At 44.4% G+C, this 14,797-nt stretch overlaps 1 protein-coding gene across 2 annotated transcripts in view; it reads left to right on the forward strand.

The window, feature by feature from the left end:
- The window catches only part of GRIN2A (glutamate receptor, ionotropic, N-methyl D-aspartate 2A), a 525,447-nt gene that overhangs the window by 496,604 nt on the left and 14,046 nt on the right, over nt 1-14,797 (forward strand). The window lies entirely within an intron of this gene.

A 14,797-nucleotide genomic window follows, 5' to 3' on the forward strand; every position in this document is an offset into this window, starting at 1 on the left:
TGTGGCCACAGTAATGAGGTTGGCCCAGGATCAGGCAGTGTTTTGTTCTGCTGTGCATTAGGTCGCTATGAGTCAGTACCAACTCGGTGGTACCTAATAATAACAACAACAACAACAACAACACGACTCCTGGTATGGCGCTATAGGATCAGCACTGAACTCAGAACCACAAAGTCGGCAGTTCAAACCCACCAACTGCTCCTTGGAAAACCTATACTGCATGCTCCCACTTGATACTTCAGACCTGCGACCAAAGAAAGGGGACCAGTGAAGCACTCCCACCCATAAAGGAGAGCAAAACGTGCTCTCCAATCCTAACTCAGCCCACCACACCACCTCTGCCGCTTTCCATAGAAAGGAAGGATGGATTTTCCTTCTGCTTTGGTTATGGATGGCACTGTGAGCACATACACTGTCCGTTCCAGAAGGTTCTAATTCTCTTTCCCTCCCCATCCCTTCCTGTTCCCCTTCTCGCCTTCCCTTTCTTTACTATTCCACAACCAAGTCACGAGAACTCATTGTCCAAGGAGGTAAGGAAAACACAGAAATGAACATGACTCCTTTCCCCTCAAATTTTACAGCCTCAGAGGGTTTATTGATGACAAAAAAGGACTGAAAAGAAATGATGTCACTTAATTTGCTGAAAGAAGAGAGATGTTTCTTGGCAGGGGATGTCAGATTATTGATAGCCTTTCTTTCTCTCTCTCTCTCTCTCTCACACACACACACACACATTTAGTCTTTTACAATGCAAGGACTCCTTTGTGACACTAAAAAGTCCTCACAGCTTTACATGATGAATCGTAGCACTTTTAGGACTGTTGACTCAGAAAATGTGTAATGTCAGAAAGTTACAGTGAAGTCACTTCAGCCGTTAACCTCCTTCATCGTTTCAATCCTGTCAGCTAGAGTGTTCCATATATGTATGAGGTAGGTTATTCCATCAGATCTCAGGAGTGCTGGTGTTGGCAGGCTTTCCTGCATGCCCTGCAGTGTTGCTGCAGCTTTATTCCAGAAAGTTCTCATTCTCCAATGCCATCCTTAACCGGAAAATTATGACCTGTTAGCACAATGGTTAAGTGCCCGGCTGCGAACCAAAACGGTGGTAGTTCAGACCCTCCTAGTGATTTGCCTCTGTAAAGATAACAGCGAAGAAAATCCTATGGGACAGTTAATATCTATGGGATACTTCTGTTTGTATCACATGGGGGTCTTTATGAGTCAGAATTGACCCAAAACCATCTGGAATATAAGGGTTTCTGGCTGCACAGTGGTTAAGAGCTTGACTGCTAATTGAAACATCCACAGTTTGAACCCTAAAGCGGCTCCTGGAACCCTAAAGACCTGGAGGTCTCCTCCCATAAAGATTACGTAATCTCCCATAAAGATTATGGGGCAGTTCTACTCCATCACATGGGGTACCAGTGAGTCAGAGTCAGCTCGACAGGCTCCAACACCACCACCACTGTGGGAGGCTGGGAGAAGTTACTCATTCATCTCTCTCCTCTTTTTCTATATTCTTTTCTCTAAGAGATACAACACGTCTTCAGAAACTTTGTGGAAAATGCATAGGATGAGAAAACTTCATGGATTTCAAAATTGTGTCACAAAAATAAACTCATACTCAATATAATGTGTCTGAACCAGATCTAGTATGAGACACTAAATAGAATAAAACATGAGTTTGAAAAGAGCCCCTATCAGAGCAACATGTTCTTGTTGTTAAGTGCCATTGAGTTGGTTCCGATCTCTAATGACGCTGTATGAGGTTTCCAAGGAGCAGCTGGTGAGCTTGAACCACTGACATTGCAGTTCAAATGACTTTGCAGTCGAGCACATTAACCCACAGTGACACACCAGGACTCTTGAATTCTGCTAAAATGCAAGCAAGAACAAACATCAAATTTAGGGTGACGCTTGGGCAGAAGCATGATAAAATCCTTAATGCTTTATGACAATGGTATGGGGACAAAATCCCAAAACAGTCAGCAGTTTATTAGTAGATAACTCATTTTAAGAAGGGATAAGATGCTGCTGAAGATAAAGCCCGCAGTGCCAAACCAACCACAAAAGATTTACGAAGAAACAATTCATCTTGTTAGTCATTGGAGAGAACCAATGGCTAACAGTAGAAACGAGAGCTAACACCATAGCCATCTCAAATGGTTCACCTTACACAATTCTGACTGAAAATTAAAAGTTGAGAAAACCTTCTGCTCCTTTGGATGCCAACGACAGACAAGAGCAGAGCTTTCGATGGAAACTCTGAACAAGTGGGATCAAGATTTGAAGCACTTCCTGGAAGAATTGTAACAGGAGATGAAACGTGGCTTTTTCAGTATGATCCTGAAGACAAAGCACAAGCAAAGCAGTGCCTACCAAGAGGTGGCAGTGGTCCAGACAGAGCAAAAGTGGAAACAGTTTTGGGAGAATGCTAAAGGCATTTTACTTATTGATTTTCCGGAGGGCCAAAAGCGATGGTATCTGCTTATTATGAGAGTGTTTTGAGAAGGCTAGCCAAAGCTTTAACAGAAAAACACCTGTGAGGATGAGCTTCACCAGCGTCCTCCTCCCAAACCACACTCCTGCCCGGTCTTCTTATCAAACAAGGGCAATTTTCTGAGAGTTTTCGTGGGAAATCGTTAGGCATCAGCCAGCAGTCTCACAGTTCCTATCTGACTCCTTCTGATTTCTTTTTGTTTCCTCATCTCAAAAATAAAAAAATAAAAAATCTTTAAAGGGTACCCATTTTTCTTCAGTGAATAGCATTTTAAAAGACCATACTGACATGGTTAAATTCCTAGGACCCTCAGTTCTTTAGGGATGGACTAAATGCTGGTATCCTTGCTTACTGAAGTGTCTTGAATTAGATGGCTCTTGTGTTGAGATATTAAGTTTATCCTTTATTTTTATCTGTTGATTCCACTTTCCCATCAACTTTTTGAAGTCCCTGTGTACAGATGGGGGCCTGATTATATAAAACTCCTCATCTCCAACTTTTCCAGTTGACCCTGTGCCCTATGAAGTCCTACCCAGATGGTGACAAGACGTAAAAGGTTCAAAGGTATGTGTGATGGTGAGGTTCCATCCACAAAGCAGGACATGCCCACCACCACCTCCAATCTGGAAGATGGTGACAAACCACTTATGGTAAAGACAGTCTTGTTACCGCCTGGAACTGGAGACATTTCAGTGTAAGCTGATTTTTATTTTGGTTTTATGACTTCTCAGCATTATGGAAATAGAAGAGTCTCCATTTAAATAAGGGAGAGTAAGCTCCCAAATTCAGTCTATTTGTGTCCAGGTTCTTAGACTGCCTGTTCCCCCACCGCCGCTTCCACCTCCTCCATCACTGCCAGGGATACTTTTTCATGCAATGGAACAGCTCTATTTCCAGAACCAAAGTCACGGGACTTGAAGTTGGAAATTAGAGTGTGGCCTTAATACAGCTTAGACCCCTGGATCAGTGTTCATGTGGTCTGGCTGACCTCACTCTATTCCAAGACAACACTCCCATACCTAACCAGCAGCCTCTTTCCATAAAGAAGGCCATCTTGCAGGCCCCCAGCTCTGTAGTGGGTCCACAGCAGCTCACGACACACTCACAATGGTCCTATTCTGCAGAGAACACAAGCCTTCTGAGGGTGGTGCCCTACATTTGTCCACAAGGGAACCTGCCCATTTGCCCTTAACAATTCCACATGGATTTCTGAGACTCAATGTGCCCAATCGCCAGGCAGCATATGATACAAGCTGGAAACGGGGTCAGTTCTCCTCTGGCTGTTCACAGCAGACCCTAATGGGGACAACAGCAACATCATCCGAACGTCTTTGGGCTATACATGGAAACATACCCCGTGGGGAACCACCAAACTCAATGGCTGGCATCTTTGATCAGAACATTCTTGTCCAGAGAGTCAGCCTTGATTTCTGGGTTTCAGTAACTTCCTAATCCCCTTGCCTGAGGTTTCCCGGATCCTTTTCTCTTGGGGGCTCTTGCAGATCCTTAGATCTGAGAGTCATAAACTAATTGAGGAGAGAAACTTGGTACCATCTTCAGGAAACACAGCTTTCTTCTCCACCTCCTATTTGCCTAGCTATGTCCCAAGGGTTAGGGAAACAAGGAGAGCAAATCAAGATTCTTGCCCCAAATACATTAACCATGAAAGGAGAAGACTTGGAAGCAAGTGACAGTTATATTCTAGAGGAGCCCTGCTAGAACAGTGGGTTAAGCGTTGGACTGCTAACAGAAAGGTAGAGGTTCAAACCCACCAGCTGCTCCCTGGGAGAAAGATATGATAGTCTGCACACATCAAGATTACCTCATTGGAAGCCCTAGGAAGCAGTTCTCCTCCACCTTTTTGGGTTGCTGTGAGTTGGAATTGACTAGACAGCAGGAGGGTTGGTTTCTAGTGTACATTCTGTATTGAAGAAATAGACCACAGAAGGTGGCACCACAGTCAAAAATCCTCTTCCCCAGAGACAGGCACTGCCATGTCTTCAGTATGATGCCACATAGCTGGCAGGTCCAGGGTAGTGGCTGATGGGCACAGGCAGTATCGACGAAAGATCAGAGTGGATCCTTGCCAGCATGTTCTAAGGAATGCAAAATGAATTTCTCCTAGTCTCTGAATGACCCGGGAGCAGAAAGGCTAAATCTGCATGCTCTGCTTGACTCGGAGACCCTGGCAGGACTCACAGTGCTTGTGTCTCTGGAACAGGGTTTTACTAGCGACCTCCCTCAACTATGGTTCAAATCTGTGATCTGAATGAGACAATCCCCCACTTCCAAATCCCCAGTTGCTGTTGCGTCTCTCCAACTCACAGTGACCCCATGTGTGTCTGAATGGAACTGTACTCCTTAGGGTTTCTAAAGGTTGACTTTTGGGATGTAGTTCACCAGGCCTTTCTTCTGAGGTACCTCTGAATGAACTTGAGCCTCCAGTCTTCTAGGTTAGCAACCAGACACATTAACCATCTGCACCAACCAGGGACCCTGCTAACCCTAGCCCCCTGGTAAATTATATGTGAAGAGCCAGTGGGTTTCTGATACGGTGTCCATTACCAGAAAAACACGGACAGCAACTGACTCCTGGGTTCATCTAACCAACAGCCAGCTCACTTGCTCACTGGAGAGATGCATCCATCGACCCCACTGTTTTGGGCCTCCGAAATTCCATAGTACAACGGCTGGGTGTTTACTGTCTGACCCCTGCCTTCAGGCTCCATTCTTTGATGGCTTCTCCCTTCCGTAAAGTTCTGAACTACTCTCTGATCTCAAGACACTCCATGTTTCTTCCTGCCTCCAGCTCCATAGTTCTTGCCACAAGTACTGGTTTGTTTGACTGTCCCTCTCACTAGATGCTGCACTCGTAGAGGCCAATAACTGTGCAGTTTTCATCTTGAGGTGACAATACAGAGATGCTTTGCCTGGTACTCAAGCAATATCCCTTCTTCACTGATTGAGTAAGTGAATAGATGAGTGAATGTGTGAGTGATTGAATGAATGAGTCAGTGAGTGAATAACAAATGAACGAGTGAGTAAATGCATGAGTTAGTGAGTGAATGACAAGTGAATGAATGAATGAACAAGTGTGTGAGTTAGCAAGTGAATGAGTGAACGAGTGATTAAATGAATTAGTGAGTGAATGAATAAATGAGTTAATTAGTGAGTGAATAAATGAATGAACAAGTGAGTGAATGAGAGTTAGTGAGTGAATGAATGAATGAGTGAGGAATGAGTGAATGAATGAATAAATCGAGTTAGTGAGTGAATGAATGAATGAAAAAGTGCATGGATGAGTGAATATATGCATGGGTGAGTGAACCAGTAAATGAGTTAGTGAGTGAGGAATGAGTGGAATGGATGAAAGAGTGAGAAGAGCAGAAGAAAATGGTCCTCAGAGAACCAACAATCTTTAGCTTTCTTGACAAGAAATGAGACGAAATGTCAGACCCATCTTCTCGAGATCGTACACTGTCTCTTTTCATACCGCTATGTCAGGTGCTGTGGCCAGAAACCAAGAGGAAAAGCCGGCAAAGTGTGCCTGCGAGGGTATGTGTGTGGGCTGATCTTAGAAGATGTATTTCAGCAGACCCGCATTCCCTAGACAAAGCCTCAAGAGTTCAGGTTCAAAATGGATATTTCACCACCAGCCTAGGGAGAGAATCACTCAGGGAGGCTGGTCACATTGCTGGCTCTACAATCCTTTCCCCAAGCAATCCTCTTAGCATTCCGACAGGCTCACCTAATAGAGTGAAATCTAATCTGAAGAGCCTCTGGCACTCCCTCTGGAGGTGTGGAGAGTGAGATGGAGGGTAAATAAGGAACTGCTATTACACTCGGGATGGAACAGTTTTGGAGGACCATGAATTGTGAGGACCCAGGGAAGGTTCTGTGGGCCTACCCTGTCCCCCAGCATCTCTGGCTCCAGGCAGGAGATAATCTACCTCCAGCAATAGTTACTGAGTACTGGGTATGTGTCAGGTATTCTCTGCATACTATCACACTGAATTCTAACAAAACTCATGTGAGGGGTAACTACTGCCATGCTCCCGTGCACAGATGTTAAAACCAGAGTTTGGGCAAAGCCCGTGAATCTCTCTGCACCTTCGTTTCCTCATCTGTAAAACACGGATTTTAATGAGACCATTAAGTTCATATATAAGGGTTGGCGGTGGTATTGGCTGCCTTGGAGCCCTGTGCACAACCGAACAAAACACTGTCCATCCTGTGCCATCCCCAGGATTGGATATATAATGGACGCTTGTGATCCATAGGGTTTCATTGGCTGATTTTTAGTATTAGATCACCAGACCTTTCTTTCTAGTCTCTCTTTCTCTGTGAGCCTCACTGAAGTCTGTTCTCCATCTTTGCAACATGCATTCCTCCTCTGATAGACACTGCATATGAAGCGCACCGAATCCAAGTCTCTCGTGTTGTTGTAGTTGTGTGCCGTGGACTCGGTTCCAACTCATAGCTGGGTTTCCGAGGCTGTAAATCTTTACAGGAGCAGAAAGCCTCATCTTTCTCCCGGGGAACAGCTGGCAGTTTCAAACCGCTGACCTTGTGGTTTGCAGCCCAATTCGTAACCACTACGCTACTAGAGCTCCTTAAGTCTCTCGTGTGGAAGGGGAGAATTCTCCCACGAAACCACCACTCCCTCATATGTGAGGATTACATGAGTTAAATTTGAAATGTTCTAGTCCAGTGCCTGAAGCATAGTGGAGTTTATATAATTGTGTTAAGCAAAACACAGGAAACGAAGTGAGCAGATGCAGGAATGGATTAGCTCGTGGAGTATCTAGTGTCTAGATAGGTAAGTAGAGATCAAGTGGATAGTGTGTCATAGACAGCAGTTGAATGCAGACAGTATCTCGGCCTTTTAATACTGTATACCAAGACCTTACAGGATGATATGACCTGCTCCCCAACTCAGCAGTGAATGGTGTTTCCTTTTATACTCATTCTTGTGTTTCTACTGGAACCATTCTTTTTTTAAAATTATTTTTTGGTGCAAGCGTGAGGGAGCTTCAAAAAAGTTCTTTGGGAAACCCCATTATTTTTAATAACTTTTTTCAATGAACTTTCTGAAGCCCCCTTGTATACACAACTGGACAGGTTCCCATTCAACAATAATGTTCCACATGTAATGTTAAGCATGTGAATTTCATTCATGTGAGTTTCATTCTTCACATTGTATCAATATTCTCTTTATTTCTGCTCTTGTTGGCCATGCTCATGCATGAACCAGGACTAGCTGCATCCTTTCTGCACCTCCGTGTTCAACCCAGTACACTTCACTCAGCCTCTTGCAGCTGCAGCATCCATACAGCCAGCGGGAACAGGTCCCAGACAAGCACACATCACTTTCTCGGCCATCTTTACCCGTTCCCTTTTAGATGGGGCATCTCTCTGGCTCCTGACTCCTGGGAGTTGTGCATTCCTGAAGGATATTCTCTGCTCGATGGGCTCTGATGTCAGCCATCCCCTGGGGTTGGCAGAGGGACCTATGCCTGATAAAGATCCTTCTCCTTGAAGGAGAACTTTTGAAGAGGTGCAACTTGCCAAGGATGAAGAGAGCACTGCCATTGCTTGTTAAGATCCATGTTAATTGAGGTATAAATAGAGAAGACTTCTTGTACTGTGGTGACTTGTATGTTTCTGGGATGCTGGAAGTTATGCCACTGGTAGTTCCAATATAAGCAATTCACCCATGATAGACAGATTTCAATGGAGCTTCCAGACAAAGACAGACTAGGAAGAAAGGACTGGCAATCTACTTCTGAAAATCAGCCAATGAGAACTTTGTGGATCACAGCATAGCAGTGTCCAGCTTGCTTGGTTTAGGCACACCACCAGAAGGGATCTGTGGTTGTGTGGTGAAGTAGGGAGTCCCCCAGTGAGATGGGTTGGCACAATGGGTTCGGCAATAGACTCAAATACACCGGTGATCCTGGGATGACACAGGACCAGCCAGTGTTTCATCCTGTCATGCGTGAGTCCAAATAGTCCAGCTGAAGCTGTCTGTCTATCTCAGTGGCAAAGGACAGGACTTCGATCATCATGGGCACCAGTCTTCCCAGGCGGGCAGAGGAAGACAAAGGTGCCCAGGGGATCATCACTTGGCTTGTGACATTCCTGAGAGAATGAAGCCAGCTTCAGGCAGGAGATTTAATTGTCCCACTTACCAGCTGCAGTTTGCAAGATCACATTGACAAGGACCGTGGCTTCTTTGCAATGGGAGAAACTTTCAGTGGGAAAAGCGTCATAGGGCTGTTCCTCGGGCAAAAAATGGCCTTCGGTGCCTCACCCTAGCTGAGCACACGTGTGCGTCACAGCCTTTTAATCTCAAATCCACAGAAAGTTCCCCTTTGTTCTGCCTTCTTCTCTTTATACGACAGAAAAAACTTACCAGAACAGATGTGAGCTGTTTTTTATAATGCTGCCCAATTGAAGCCCAGGGAGGTAAGCGAAGAAACAGAAACAAAAAATATGGATCAGATACTTACCCATGCTACAGGCCATGAAAAAAATTATATATATATATATATACACACACACACACACACACACACACACAAATGGTCAAACATGGTCCCTGGCTGCCCTCAAGGAGGTTAGAATATACTTGAGTAAATTAAAAATGAAATGAGAACATATTTGAACTAGAGTTCAGCACACCAGCCGAAGAGAGGCCACAAGGAAGGAAATGATTTACTGGAAAATGATTCGAACAGGCTGTAATTGGTATTAAGAAATGGGTATATGCTCTGCTTTCAAAATTCTGCTCTGGTTTTCCTAGTTGGTTTATTCTAAAGGGAGATATTGTATGAGCAGAGGACAGTGGGTAATCTTTACATTTATATCCTAGCAGGAGTCAAGGAGGTATCTTTTATACCCAGAGAATCCCTGTTACAAGAAGCTCTAGTAGGAAGGTCATTAAGCACTCGGTTGCTAACCGAGAGATCCCACCAGCAGCTGCACGGAGAAAGACCCTTAATAGACGAAATTTTGGAAGCCCTGTGGAGTTTTTCTCTGCCCTATCAGGTTCTGTAAACCAGAATTAAACCAACAGCACACCATGTACATAGGTACTCCAAGATGCCAGAACGTTTCCCATTGTTTCACCGTTTCCACGTGTTATATTTGTGTGTGCATTATTTACGTGGGCATGCTCTTTGTGAAGAAGTATGGTAGGGTTTTTACAAGAAGAGGAAGCAATGATGTATTTCTTCAAGCAGTATGGTGGGCAGAATAGTTAAGAGGAGTTTGTGGGGTGCTAGGCAAACAATGACATGGCATTACCAAGTCTCCAGTGACATTTGTAGGAGCACTGGTGGTGTTGCTGTGCATTTGGTGTTGGGCTGCTGAACACAAGGTCGGCCGTTCAAACCCACCAGCCACTCTGCAGGAAAAAGATGAGGCTGTTTGCTCACAGGGAGATTTTCAACCTCTGAAACCCTATGTTGGGTAACTCTGAGTCAGAATCGACTCCATCTATAGAGGTAGATTTGTTTTGGGGGATCTCCAACTCATGGTGACCCCACGTGTATTAGAGTACAGTTGTGCTCCACAGAGTCTTCAGTGGGTAATTTTTTTAAACAGAGATCGCCAGGCCTTTCTTCTGAGGTGCCTCTGGGTGGACTCAAACTTTAAACATTTGGATTAGCAGCTGAGCCTACTAACTCTGTGTTCCACTCCAGGATTCTCCTTCCTGCTACAATACGCAGTCTTAAAAACATGCAGTGTACATGTGTACACATACACACATGCACAGTACACAGCCAGGCTCAACAGAAAGGTGACAGAAACAAAGGGGGAAAGGCTATTCTAATGGAAAATTTCAGCCGAGGCTGCGACAGCCCAAGGGGGTGAAGAGCTGAGGCTTTAACACTTGTGTGGGGGCTCCGAACCTGTGCAAACAAGGAAGAGCTTTACTTTATACAATACACTTGCAAAATAATACCAGGTGAGATGGATCAGTTGCCAAAAGTTGAGCCCTTCAAGAAGTGACTTGCCCGGTGATAAGCAGATGATAAGGAAAACCTGTCCATCAATGCAAAGAAAATCCAGAAAGGCTTGCAGGTATTATGAGACTCTTCAGAAAGAAATTAAAACCCAAGTGACTGTAGGGATACAACTGTATACTACTTAAATGGGTCAGTCATATAAAAATGGGCACATTGAAAATCCCACATTCAAGGCAGAAGCAAACGCAGAACTCTTTTCTAGGAGCATTTCTATAACCTAGTGTGTGTGCATGGAGTCCTGGTGTAGTGCTGTAGGTTAAAGCACCGGACCACAAGTCAGTCTGAACCACAAGGTTGGTTTGAACCACAAGGTCAGTGGTTCAGGCTCACCAATCGCTCCTTGGAAACCTTATACAGGGTCACTATGAGTTGGAACTAACACAGTGGCATTAATGACAACATTGTGCTTGGAACCTCTCAAGGGTATAGAGAGAGCTTTTTTGCTGAGGCCTAGCTCAGGACCACAGATTACAAATGGTCCAAGGAAATCACCTGCCGTGTGTCAGCACACAGCACCCACAGGATGATGAGTACTTCAAAACCCAGAGCAGGAAAGGAGCCCCTGAGGGGTGCAAAGGGTTAGTACACTCAACTGCTAACAGAAAGGTTGGAGGTTCAAGTCCATTCAGAGGTGCCTCCGAAGAAAATTCTGCTATCTACTTCCAAAAATTCAACTACTTTGAAACCTATGGAGCACAATTATGCTCTAACACACATGGGGTCACCGTGAGTCGTGAGATGATGCTTTCTGCTCCCATAAAGATTTACAGCACTGGAAACCCTGTACCAGGATCACTATTAGTTAGAACCCACTCCACACCACATAACCACCAAATAGCACTAATGGAAGAATAAATGAGGTGTAAGATAGATGTGTGGGAATCATTTAATTGTAAAGAAGTGGAAAACATGAAACGCAAAGTAGAATGAAAAGGTGGAGAATATTTTTAACTCTATTTTCAGAAGAAAACAAAATACAGAATAAGGGAGAGTTAATATTCACAGAGAAAACCAGTGAGAAGTTTCTGCAGCTGAAGATAGGAGTTACCAGATAGATTGGAGAAGCACACTAAATCCAGAGCAGAACAGATATCACAGATCCACATCCAGTCGCTTCCACGCCAAAGACAAAGTGAAATTCTCAGAAATGATCAGAGAGAAGATCCAGCTTGCGTAGACAACTGCAGTTAGGGGATCAGCAAATGTTTCACCCACAGCCACTTGAGGCCAGAGGAAAATGTAATAACATCTTGAAAAAGTTGAGAAAGGTGATTGTCAACCTAGAATTCTGTGTTTGGCCAAATCATTCATCCATGAGATCAAATCAAAAGTAATAAACAATAATTTCATCCAGTGTAAGGATCCCTGTTGATGCAGTGGTTAAGCACTTGGCAGCTAACTGAAAGTTCATCAGTTCAAACCCACTGGTCGATCAGTGGGTAAAAGATGGGGCATCTTCCGTAAAGATGGTAACCTTGGAAACCCTATAGAGCAGTTCTCCTACATCCTACAGGGTTGCTGTGAGACAGAATGACAGAAAATGGTTTGATTTGGGTTTTCACCAAACATAAAAAGAAACAAATGTAAGAGCAATCATTATGATTAGCCTCTTCAAAAGGAAATCTACATAAACATTTGAAATATATGCATTGTTCTTCTCTGCACACCTCTTTTTACATTTTAAAGATTATATGTGATACATATATATCGTAGATCTACATATATGTATACACACATATAGATCTGTTTAAACTGCAAGGCCTGCGGTTCAAGCTCACCAGCTGCTCATCAGAAACCCCATACGGGGTGGAACCAACTCAATGGCGCTTAACAACAACAGCAACATGCACACACAAATACAGACACACATTGTATTTAGCATTACATACATCTCCCTTTATTTTCGGAGGACACCTGATGGCACAATGGCTAAGCTCTCGGCAGTTCAAATCCACCAGCCACCACTCCATGGGAGAAACACTGGGCAGTCTGCTCCTGTAAAGATTCATAGCCTTGGAAACCCTATGGAGCTATTGGACTCTGCCCTGCAGGGTCACCATGCGTCAGAATCCACTCCAGGGCACTGGGTTTGAGTTTGTTTGTTTTCTTGATTTTCACTGTCCTTGAAGAATATGTTTTAAAGACCGAATCATATTGGAAGTGCTGGAGTTATGTGAATTGTTAGACAATGTAATTGCTAGACATTTAGGTCAGAGAACAGCCTCAATTTGATAGAATGTGCATAAAAGAGAGATCAAATCCTGTAAGCAACACCTCCCCTCCCATAAAAACAGTTGCCGGCTTCTTTAATTGTCTGCCTATGTGGAGAAGTGTTCAGTTGGGCAAGGAGCCAACCAGAGCCTTTGGGTTGCCTCTCTTCAACTCAAGTCTTACATCCTAAGAACACTGCTGGCGGGCGTCTCGTTGACGTAGTCTTCGATGCTGTTGTTCTGAATTACCATTGAGTCTGTTCCGACTCATAACGATCCTATGTAGAGTTTACGAGGAGCAACTAGTAGTTTTGAACCACTGGCCTCACAGTTAGCAGTCCAGTATTTACCCTACAGTACCACACCAGGACTCCTAAAAAGTGAAGGAATACAAAAGGAACAAATATATTTTAGGGCTTTCATGTGCCAAAGGAGCTCTGGTGACACATCAGTTAAGCATGAGGCTGCTAACTGGAAGGTTAGCAGTTCAAGCCCACCCAGTAGCCCTGTGGGTGAGAGACCTTGAAGATGACATCCTAGAAAACCCTTTGGGGAAGTTCTACTCTTGTCACATGGGGTCACTGTGAGCCTAAATCAACTCTGTGGCATCTAAGCATCAACCACCACATGCCAAGCACTGTGCTAAGCATTTCCTTCACAACTCCAGTCTATTTATTGAGAACTTGCTATGAGCCAGACACTACATTAGATATTATGCATACGTGATCTTACTTGAGCCTCTTCCCAAGTCTATGAGGCATGTGTTATTTATCATTATACACATTTCACAGACAGGGTAACTGTGGTTCTGAGGGCCCACAGCTAGGAAGTGATCAAGTTAGAATTGAAATGCAAATCTTTCCACTATAGCTGCCAGTTGATCTATAAGTCCTGTACCTGACTGGGGTGCATGCTGGGGCAGGAGCCTAGGAAAGCAGGGTGGAGGGAACATCAAGGTAAGAAGGGGAGCAGTACAGCCAGGGATTGTGTTTAGTTCCCTGTGACATTACCTCATTTCATTCTCACTGGAACTATATTAACAAGGTGCTGAATCGGAACCAACACATGGCGACCTCATGTGTGTCAGAGTAGGACTGTACTCTGTAGAGTTTTCTTTACTTGATTTCCTGGAAGTGGATCTCCAGGCCTTTCTTCCAAGGTATCTCTGGTGGCCTTGAACTTCCAGCCATTCAGTTCAGTTAGCAGCCAAGAGCTCATTTGCATCACCCTAGGGTGCCAAAACTGTATTAAAGACAAAACAAAACAAAACAAAACAGCTCACCACTGATAAGTCAATTCTGACTCCTAGTGGGCCCTTGAGGACAGAATAGACCTGCCCCATCAGTTTCCAAGTGTGTAAATATTTATGGGAACATACAGCCTCATCTTTCTCCCAAGGAGCCGCCAGTGATTTTGAACCACTGACTTATGGTTAGCAGTCCAATGCTTACCCCACTGCACCACTAGGGCTTCTTGCACCTGTATTCTCTTTCACACACACTGCCATTGAGTTGATTCCAACTCAAAGCAACCCCGTGTAGAATTTTTGAGGCTGTACATCTTTATGGGAGCAAACAGCTTTCTTTTGGAGAGCGCCTAATGGGTTTGAACTGCCAGCCTGCAGTTAGCAGCTCAGTGCTGAACTCACTGCACCAACAGGGCTCTTTGAAACTGTGTTTGATGTTGTTGTTGTTGTTGTTAAGTGACATCGAGTTGGTTCCAACTCAAAGCAACCCTGTACAGGATTTCCAAGCAGCTGATGAGTTTGAACCACTGACCTTGAGATTCAATCTGACCTAGCAATCCAGTGCTTTATCCCACAGCACCACATTTACTGTTGTAGTTAAGTGCCGTCAAGTCATTTCCAAGTCATAGTGATCCTGTATAGAGTTTCTGAGGAGCAGCTGGTGGGTTTGAACTGCCGATCTTGTGGTTCCCAGTCCAGTGCTGGTCCCTGTACATTATCGGGAGTAAATGGAGCCTAGGAGGACTCAGCTCACAACTGAAAATGGGGAGTCCGGAGTCACTCGTGTCTGTCCGAGCCCCACAGCGGT

Source organism: Chrysochloris asiatica, unplaced genomic scaffold (assembly GCF_000296735.1).
Source record: "Chrysochloris asiatica unplaced genomic scaffold, ChrAsi1.0 scaffold00102, whole genome shotgun sequence".
Classification (NCBI taxonomy): Eukaryota; Metazoa; Chordata; class Mammalia; order Afrosoricida; family Chrysochloridae; genus Chrysochloris; species Chrysochloris asiatica.